Source organism: Alexandromys fortis, unplaced genomic scaffold (genome assembly GCF_014885135.2).
Source record: "Alexandromys fortis isolate MF-2015 unplaced genomic scaffold, M_Fortis_MF-2015_v1.1 scaffold_83, whole genome shotgun sequence".
NCBI lineage: Eukaryota > Metazoa > Chordata > Mammalia > Rodentia > Cricetidae > Alexandromys > Alexandromys fortis.
In genome coordinates, this window is record NW_026068001.1 from 8,427,750 (window position 1) to 8,436,994 (window position 9,245).

General features: G+C 47.8%; 1 long non-coding RNA gene across 1 annotated transcript; it reads left to right on the forward strand.

Moving 5' to 3' along the window:
- The first annotated feature begins 355 nt into the window (after nt 1-355).
- On the forward strand, nt 356-6,875 carry LOC126512922 (uncharacterized). The gene is made up of 4 exons (XR_007595194.1): nt 356-939; nt 1,311-1,608; nt 2,376-2,492; nt 4,115-6,875. It is a non-coding gene; the product is annotated as an uncharacterized lncRNA (long non-coding RNA).
- Nucleotides 6,876-9,245: the final 2,370 nt, after the last annotated feature.

The following is a 9,245-nucleotide window of genomic DNA, read 5'->3' on the forward strand; positions in this document are numbered from 1 at the left end:
TCTGCTCTGCTCCCGGAGAGACTCCACAGCTCTGCTCTCTGGAGCAGAGACGCCATGCTCAGCTCTCCCAGGCACACGCGATGAAACTCCGACCAGGATGGACGTAGGCTAGAATCTTCCCGGTAAGCGCACCTTGGGGTGCTTACACACATCATTAGAAATGGGCTAGTCCAGGTGCGAGAATTAGCCTGTAAGGGCTAGAGTTCATGTGCCAAGCAGTTCTTAAATGAATACAGTTTGTGTGTTGTTATTTCGGGGCATGAGCTAGCCAAGCGGCCGGGGTGTTGGGGACGCAGCCCCGCCGCTCTTATTACAACAAACACGTAGATCCTGGGAAGAGCTGTACACTTCCTCCCTCAGGAGCTTGTATCTGCTGTCCACTCTGATGCCTATATTCTTGCTCCTTTTTGAAAAATGGTTCTTCATTCCAAACTTCATCTAAGATGCTTTCCTGGGTGTCCCATTCCACATCATTCACTACTTACTGGATGAGTCATATACCGAAGTGTAACACATTCCCACAAACCTAACGGCTTCAGGCAACATAACACTGATGAACTTAGGGCCAGGAGACAGGGTTCCGTTTAGCTCAGTCCTTTATTTCCAGAGTCTTTTGTGAGGCTGCAAACACATTGTTAGGTGGGCCTTGGGTCGCATCTGCACTCATGGCCACCCTGCCCTTTTAGTTCTTTTGTCATAAGGTACAGACTTGAGTCGTGCGCTTCTGGTTTTTTTCAGTTCTGTGGCTGCCTTTCTGCCCTGTGTTACTGAGGGTTGGAATTCTACAAAAGTAATGTCTAGACTCCTTTGCCAGTGGACTTGCAGGCAGCTTCCAATAACTGGAAGACCTCGTGGGTACTGGGCAGGTGAAAGTAAGGTAGAAGACATTTTTCCTTTTCTGTTTCTGGTGGCATTGTAATCAGCACTGGGAAGCTCCAGGTTTGTTGAAATTAGGAGCGGCGGGGCTGCGTCCCCGGCACCCGGCCGCCCGCATGGCTAGTTTATACCCAGAAATAATTACACGGAAACTGTATTCTTTCAAACACTGCCTGGCCCGGCTAGTTTTAGTTTCTTATTGGCTAGCTCTTACATATTGTTCTAACCCATTTCTAATATTCTGTGTAGCCCATGAGCTGGCTTACCAGGGAGGATCTTAACCTGCGTCTGTCTGGAGTGGGAGCATCATGGCGACTCTTTCCCTAAGCTTCTTTTTCCCAGCATTCTCCTCTGTCTACTCCGCCTACCTAATTTTCTGTCCTATGAGGGCCGAGGCAGTTTCTTTATTATTACAAGACCCACCTCCATCACAGGTTCCAGTGACTTGTGTGATTGAGAAAGGCTTCTGGAATGTTCAGTCATGGCCAGTTCCAACCCTGTCAGATGTTCCAGGCTTGCCAGTGGTAGGTGGATTCTGGACTCTGGCGACCTGCCTTCTGCTCTGTAGCTCAAGCCCAGGGGTGTCTGTGACTTTCTGCCATTAGTCACTAATCTCTGGGTGACCTCACGTCGCAGGCTGGGTTCTCTGGAAGCTGACACTAGGTGTAGTTTGGCAGGCTAGAGTGCTATTAAAACTGCACGTCTGTGAGAGGCAACGGGACTGGGCAAACGGTGAGTAAAGCTGGGGTGCAGGTCAGTGAAAGCTGCGGTCAAAACCACAGGGAGATCAAGAGCGTCCAGGGCTCGTCGCTTATCTGGCAGGAGGCCAAAATGGTGCCCCAAGAGAGCATGGCTTTGGACAAGATGTTCAAACGCTGAGGCAGGCCCCTAAGACAGCTGACAGCGGTAGGCTGCTTGCTTGCACAACCCCAGCAGGTGAGACAACAAGACCTTCCATGAAGGGAGTTCCATGAAGTGGCGCTTCCCAGTGTCCTCCACATAACCCTTCTGGCCGCCATCTGTTGTAATATGAGCGGCGGGGCTGCGTCCGCAACACCCCGGCCGCTCGGCTAGCTCACGCCCGAAATAACAACACACAAACTGTATTCATTTAAGAACTGCTTGGCCCATGAACTCTAGCCCTTACAGGCTAATTCTCGCACCTGGACTAGCCCATTTCTAATGATGTGTGTAAGCACAAGGTGCGCTTACCGGGAAGATTCTAGCCTCCGTCCATCCTGGGTCTGAGGAGCTTCATTGCATCTGCCAGGGAGAGCTGAGCATGGCGTCTCTCTGGGAGCAGAGCAGAGTCTGACCTCACTTCCTCTTCCGCCCAGCATCCTATTCTGTCTATTCCACCCACCTATGTTCTAAGCTATGAGGCCAAGCAGTTGGTTTATTATAATTAACCAATGACCTTCCTCCATCACTTCCAGCCCCCTGAACACATTTAACACATTTCTAATCAATTCCATGTGCCTGCTTTCCTTCGTTTGCAGAGACACGGAGCACTATTTACTGCCTTGGCTGAACATGAATGAACACAGAAGGCACAGAGCCACCTCTGACATGAGAAGATCTTGGGCCATTCATCATAAAAAGAGCGCAGAGAGAAGGTGCAAAGGCAGCGAGAGGAGGAGGGAGAGGGGGAGAGAGGCCAAAAGTCAGATGGGAGCCTGACATGCTCATATACCATCCACACACTCACAGACATCACAATCGAGACAGGCAGCCGAGGCGGGATGGAGAAACACTTAGGAGAGCTTGGGAAAACTCTAAGCTTGGGCGTGTGTGTGTGTGTGTGTGTGTGTGTGTGTGTGTGTGTGTTGCTTCTAGCTTCCTAGGGAAAGGTGCAAGTTACTCAGGGTGAACCCCAGTGCTGGCTCCTGCAAAAGTGCTGCTTTTAAACAGAAGATGGAAGGAGACAGGAGAGGGGGGAAACCCAAGCCAATCACGTTGTGTACGTGTGTTTTTAAGAGGGTCCCCAGGTACTCTATCCCATGCCCGCCAGGACTGGAAAACATGGTGGTGACTTAGCTATGTTGCCACAGGAAGTAATATTTTATCAGGAAGTAGGGGAGAGGATGGATATTCAACAGGCAATTATCAGCCTCGGCTACAGATGGTGACAATGAATTGTAAAATGTGAGTATTTTCTTTCTTGCCAAAGCTCAGAGCTCACATTGTTGCGGCTTTTCCTCTTGATTTTTGAAAAGTGTGTTGACTGGTGAAACCCCAAATTCAAACCCACTCGTCTTCATCATTTTTCTGAGTTTGGACTGTAGAATAGAAGGTCCTGGGAGGAAGATCGGCAACCGTAATTGGCTAATTTAGTCTGAACTCCGTAAGGAGAGCGACAAGGAGACCCGTCTGCTCTCCTGGGAGCCTTCCTCTTGTGGTCCCACAAAGAGGCCTTTAGCACTGGGCTAAGCAACCATCTCGGAGTGGGCAGTGGTGCATCATGGGATTCTCCGCCTTCACCCATCTCTTGTCCCTATTCACTTGACTGTGCCCTAGTCACGTGAGCGGCTCACTTGGCAGTTTCCCATCGTCTGGCCTTCACGCCCTTCTTGAACTGCCTGCGGCCGCATTTCCGCTCAGTCTCTACCACTGTGGAGAAAACTCTTCTTCCAACAGGACCGGACCCTCTCCCCTGAGCGCCCGGAGATCTTTGTGGTACTCCACTAGGGGAAGTACTGTGACTAACCCAAAATATGGGTGTGTGCTTGATTTAAGTCAAGGCCTTTGCCCTGTTTATCGCTGTAAGGCCGGACCCGAGGGAGGTCCCTGCTAAATGGAAGTTACCCTGTACGTGTTTTGATGAGACCGTATGGTGAAAATATATTATAATTAACGGTTGTGGAGGGAACAGATGAACACACACTAAAGGAAATGGGGGTGGGGAGGTCAGCGGGTCAGCAAGACAGCTCAGCAGGTAAAGGTGCTTTCTGCCAAGTACAGGGACGTCTGCTTGATGCCTAGGGTCCACATGGTGGAAGAGCAGAGAATCTATTCCAGAACATGTTCCTCTGGTCTTCACTCGTGTGCTCCGGTACATCATGTGAACACACACACACACACGCGTTCACACACACAATGCATAAATGCAAGAAAAATGAAAGTGCTGAAGAAGGAAAGAAGGGAAGGGGGTGGGGGGGGTCAGAAGGAAAGAGAAAGAAGGAAAGGCGAGGAAGGGTGGAAGACAGGAAGGAGTTGCCGCCTATCTTCTTCCCCGCAGATCAAGAAGGGAATCCAACTTAGCAAGGCTCAGCATGACCACGGGGAAGAGCAAGCCTCAGCCGCCTGCGTTCCAGCTGTGCGTGACGACTGCCTGAGACAGGTCTCTCAGAGGCGGACAGAGACGGGCGCACCATCCGAGAGGGGCCTGGCAGGACGACGTGCCATTTAACAGGAGGGGAAGCCCCATGCCATTCCACAAGAGAAGTAGAGAATCAAGCCACAAATGCAAAACCAAAAAGCTATATTGGCCAAGCACAAGAGTCACGTTTGGCTGGACTTTGAAGGTAAAAAAACAAACAGACAAGCAAAACCAAACCAAACAAAAAACCACCGCAAACTAAAGCAAGCCACTAATCAAAAAGGCGGGCAGATATGTAAAGCCAGTGGAGCGAGTCCTGCTGCGTTAACTGGGCAAAGCAGCTGGCTTGAGTTTGAGGGAAGCTTATCTATTCTGAGATCACACTACAATTGCTTTCAGCAGATCTTACAAAAAAAAATACAAGGGAAGGATAAAATCCCCAGATTCTGATAATAATTAGATCTCTCTACGTGTACCTACATACACATGTGAGTGTGTATCTATATATATATGTTTGTCTCTGTATGTGTGTGTGTGTGTAAAATGTATGTATGTTTGCCTCTCTCCTGTCCTAATTCATGCTTTCATGGTCTCTTTCTCGCACTGGGTCCTCCTCTCCTATCATCCTTGGCTACTAGGCAGGGCCACGGGGTCGTGTGTCCTCTTGAGGGTGTTGTCCTCTGATGGAGAAGTGAGTAGCAATCACCGCGTCCAGAAAGAAAAGCCCTCTTCAGAGGCAGGAACTACATCTCCCCCCTGTGATATCACACCGAGGGCTAGAATCAGGTTGAGTGCCTGGGGAAGGGGAGCCATGTCATTTCAAAGCAGTTAGCAGACACCAACGGATCCATCTGGCCTGGTGAGGGAAGCGGCTTCCTGTTAGGAAGGTGTAGCTGGGCTCCCAGCCCCTTAGCGCACACGGTGCTTCTCTCTGTGCGAGGGGGTTCAGGTGGGAAGGAGGGCAGCACAGAGCCGAGCTGCCCGCTGTACGAATTCGGCATTCCTTGCGCAAGTCCCCTGTTTTAGAAAGCTGCCTTCTTATCAGAGTCCAAATCGAAGACACGCCTCCTATTTGAGGCTGGACCCGAACAGAGATCACGTTTCCACCCGCTTCCTCCGGTTAACAGAAATCTGGCAGCCAGGCAGGAGTCTCTATGCTGAGATTAGCAAAAAAAAAAAAGTCAGCCCGAAGCTCTGCTAAACGCCGGATGAAGATGGTGACGGACAGATGACGCGAGGTGGCAGGTAGGCCAATGGTCTGTTCCTGCAAAAGAAAGCGGTCTGCAGCAGACTGACCTCTGAGGGCCTGAGAGAAAGCAACTGTTGAGATTAAGATTGAGGTGACCTTGTGCGCAGGTCTGTCCCTGCATACGCAAAGGAAGAAGAGGCTGGAAAAAATAGTGCATGGGAGCATACACTAAGCTAGCAGATGACAGTAATCCAGTCATTGCAATAAGCTCTCTCCAGAAGGCATCACATTCTTAGGGGAAAGACGGGTCCCATTTGTTTTTAGATTTATTTATTTTATAATACGTGTATGGGTGTTTGGCCTGCGTGTATGTATGGACACCGTGTGCATGCCTGGTGCCCATGAAGGTTAAAAGGGAGATCAGATCCCCTGGAACCGGAATTACAAATGGTTATGAGCCGTCAAGAGACGGGTAGGAATAGTGAGGGCTGTATTCCAGGCACTAGGGAAGGTTTGGTCAGCAAGAGACTTAACAACAACAACAAAATTACAGTATCAGACTCTGAAACCTGGACAATGAAATGACAAATGTGTATGGGCTGGCGTGTGTCAGGAGGATTCTAGGCGTCACACAAAGAAGCAGGCTGCGCAGCGATGACTTTAAAGGCAAAGAGGAAGGGCCCCCAAAAATGCTGGATAAACAACATAAAGGAAGACTGTGGACCATGTGTATGATGATAACCAAGCATCTAGGACTTCCTAGGACAGAAACAACTGGAGAACCACCAGAAACTGGCTGCCCATGCATGCTTCAGCATTGCTGGGGCATAGATGATGAAATCATGAGCCACTGTGTGGGTGCTGAGAACTGAGCCCAGGTCCCCTGCAAGAACAAGTGCTCTTAACTTTACCGAGCCATCTCAGAAGCCCCCAAATGGGCTGTGTTTTCCAACGATTCTGTTTTGTGAGTTCTCCACGCAACCTTTGATTATAGAAGACCGCTGGGATCTTCTGAATTTCTGTGGATCTGCATCTTTCCAGACTCCTACCTTGGCGAAAAGGCGGGAGTAGCCACCTTTGGTTGTTCTTAAGGCTGAGATCCCAGTGTTGGCCAGGCGCCTCACATCCGCATCGGGGAGAGCTTAGTCATCTAACTGCCCAATAAGCACCAACTGGGTCAAGATGTCAAGTTCTACGAGGATGTCTTGAGGGTACAACTGTGTTTTCTCTTTCCTTTAGTATTACGCAATTGCAAAGCTGGGATTGCCCGTGGTAGCCATCTGAATTATCTTGTTCATCCCATAAAAAAGGAATCCTCGCAGAGTGATGGTTCTTCGGAAGCGACCCAGTCATGGCTTAGTACACGTTTCTCTGCAATGTGTTCCTGGTCCTCTATTCAGGATGTGTGAAGAAAATGCTCCAAGCTCCAAGTTCCTTTCCTTCTAGCAATCAAATAAATCTAAGCTTAAATAAACTTGTTTCCTGACTACACTTTCCACGCTCCCCTTCCAAAGAATTTTCTGGAAAGGAGAAACCAGTTCTGTAGCTCTCTTTCCTCTGCTAGGAAGATTAAAGTAGGGTCAACTGACCCAAGATGGGCTTCCTTCCATGAACTGGGAATTCAGGTGCAGCAACCTAAGTACGTCTCTGTTGTGGTACTTGTCAGGACTCTATAGACAAGCGGACCAGTGGGATAGATAGATATCCACAGGACAATGATATAGATGGAAATTATATAGTTATAATTTATAGATGTAGGCATAGACATATTGAGAAACTTACTTGAGTCACTGACCTTCGTGATTACGGCAGCTGACGTAATCTAAGATCTGTGTGTGATCTGTGAGCTAGAGATCCAGGAGAGTCAATGTATAGTCCTAGTCCAAACTCAAAGGCCTGAGAACCATGGTAATCAATGCTACGATTTCTGCTCTGAGTCTAAAGGCCCAAGATCTTGGACTACATGTGTCCAAGACAGTGGAAGATGGATGTCCCAGCCAAAGTACACAGTTCATCTTTCTTTTATTCTTTTGGTTCTGTTTGGGTCCCTTGTGGATTATATGACCCTTGTTCACTTTGGTGATGGCAACCTTCTCCATACAGTTTATCCATTCAAACACCATTCTGTTATAGAAATACCCTCACAGACGTATTTGAAATGGAAAACTGGCCATTGCAACATGTACCCCAGAGTACCAATGATCCCATGTGTAAGGAGGAATAGAATGTGTCAGTCACTGGGGCGGAAGTGAGCCATCATGAAATATTAATGGTTTCATACACAAGAAGAGACCCACGATCTGGTCTGCAATAACTTTCCATTTCTGTTTCCATTCTTCATGGGTCATATCGTTCTTTCTGTTCTTGGGTTCAGGGAGACAACTTCACAGTCTTCTAATAACTGTTTTTTTTCTCTTAAAATAGTTCAGTTAGATATCTTACATGCTCCAAAGTCCATATGTTAGGCATACTTTTATTGATTCTGCCAAATTCAATGCCTTTTGTGGTAATCTTCTACTGCTGTCTAAAACACTGAGCACAGAATTTAGCAAAATAGTCTTCGAGGTTCAGAAACCTAGGAATGGCCTAACTGGTCCTCTGATTGAGACTCTCTTGTAAACCTCCAATCCAAACGTCGCTTGGGCCATAGTTCCATCTGAAAACCGAACTTGGGGGAGGTATTCTTCCAAGTCCAATCATGTGGCTTCTTTCAGGCTTCAAGCGTCTGCTTCCAAGTTCATTCACTCATAGTAACTTCTCCTCAGGGTGGTCTCATGATGTGACAGTTGGCTACCCTAAAGCAAGTAATGAGAAGAAGCATCCAGAATAAAACCCATGGTCTTTTTAGTGAACCTAATCTTGGAATCCGTATCCTACAACTTCTGCCATATTTTATCGATTAGAAGTGAATCACTAACATACCCTCCCTCAAGGCAGAAAGAAATTCAACGGCATGGATACCAGAAGGCTCTTGGGAAGAGAGAGTTCTTAGAGGCTGTCTGCCGTAACTTCCTATGTCAGATTAATACTCAAAGTTCAGTAAATATATATTTATGACGGGTATCCTGTATTTTCTGTACCCTTTTAGTCTTATATCTTTATGTTTATGGACATCACCTGATTGAACAGAGAAGCTGAAGCCGTCCATCCCTCTTCCGGGCAAGTGCTTATACGGATAACTAAGGTTGAAACTGATCACCAGCTTTCAAATTCTTCAAAAGCAGAAACGATTCTCATACTTTGCAGTGAGAGACATAACATGTCAATAAAGATACCATTGGTGACTGACTAGACCTATATTCACAGAGAGAGAGAGAGAGAGAGAGAGAGAGAGAGAGAGAGAGAGAGAGGCGCTCTAGCATGATTCTCTGTCATTTCTGCTCTAATTGTGACTGATTTAATCAGTTTGATCTTGGAAAAAGAGAAGCTTCATAGGGCCCCAGTCTCTCCTTTACCTTAAAACATAGAGATTTAGACCAGAGCTTTAAGACTACTGCAATGATATGTTCTAAAGAATCACTTTTTATTTAAATTTTCTTTGGGGCGGCATGCTAGACCCTTCTGGTGGCCTTTCCCATTCCCGTGAACCACCTTCCACGTCAGCAGCATCGGTGGTAGGTGCTCTTTTCTTGCTGAGCATGTCTGTCTTCTTGCTGCTGGGCCTTGTCTGATCAGGTGGCATCTGCCTGTTCTGTGCATTTGCACAGCTTACGAACGGGAGGGTGTTTGTGTCCCCGGAGACAATTCTTCAGCACGGTCAGACGGCAGCAGTGAGCTCAATGAAGTCTCACACAGAACAGAAACGTCTGGTCCTGGTTCCCCAAGTCAGTTTCTAAGTGAGAAGTTCTCTAACTACAGTGA